This window comes from Meleagris gallopavo, chromosome 12 (genome assembly GCF_000146605.3).
Source record: "Meleagris gallopavo isolate NT-WF06-2002-E0010 breed Aviagen turkey brand Nicholas breeding stock chromosome 12, Turkey_5.1, whole genome shotgun sequence".
NCBI classification, from domain to species: domain Eukaryota; kingdom Metazoa; phylum Chordata; class Aves; order Galliformes; family Phasianidae; genus Meleagris; species Meleagris gallopavo.
The window spans coordinates 5,563,488-5,564,263 of record NC_015022.2 but is presented as its reverse complement, the minus strand read 5'-3'; positions in this window follow the sequence as shown (position 1 = coordinate 5,564,263).

The following is a 776-nucleotide window of genomic DNA, read 5'->3' as shown; positions in this document are numbered from 1 at the left end:
AAAAAAAAAAAAAAAAATCATATGTAACAGTTCTATAGGATAAAGGGCATTAATCCTGCAGTGCAAGGTTGCTGTACTTCTGTATAAGGGAAGGTTATAGCTGGACACAAGTATGGAAAACAGCTACGCACAGGAAGTGCTGTGCTCCATAACTGCTCATTACCTTATTTGTTTCACACTGGCTATCAAAGGATTAGGATGTATTTTGAGAAATGTTCATGAAGCTTTAGAGAAACATGCATAAGCTTATATGAGAACAAGATTTTCCCCTACATTTTATTTCATTTGTGGCTAGATAATACCTTGCTTGAATGATCATTACATTTCCTAGGCTAGGCTCTTTGATAATACTTGCAGTAATTAATGTTTTCCCTTTCAAAATGAATTGACAGATCACTAGAACATCTTACCTGAGACATCAAATCAGTACACTTTGGGTCATAGCCTATTTTGTGTTTATCTGTGTATATCCATTCAGTATTCTGCCTCTCTCATCACTAGATATGTAGTAAGCAGGTATTAAGCAAAAATCTAAATGGCAATATAAGTATTGCTAATACTTATTTTTCAGTGTTTTGATTATTTGGTCATAAATAGATTGAGTTTTCTTCAGCTGATGCTCTGGACAATATGTATGTAAGTTCTGGTACAGGCTTAGAACAAGTAATGTCTTGTCTACAGTTACTTTTATACATGGCACAAATTATGACAGTTGGCAGAATATGATATTTAAAGAACACCTATATAATTGTTCTCATTGAGACTAATTCCTTTAA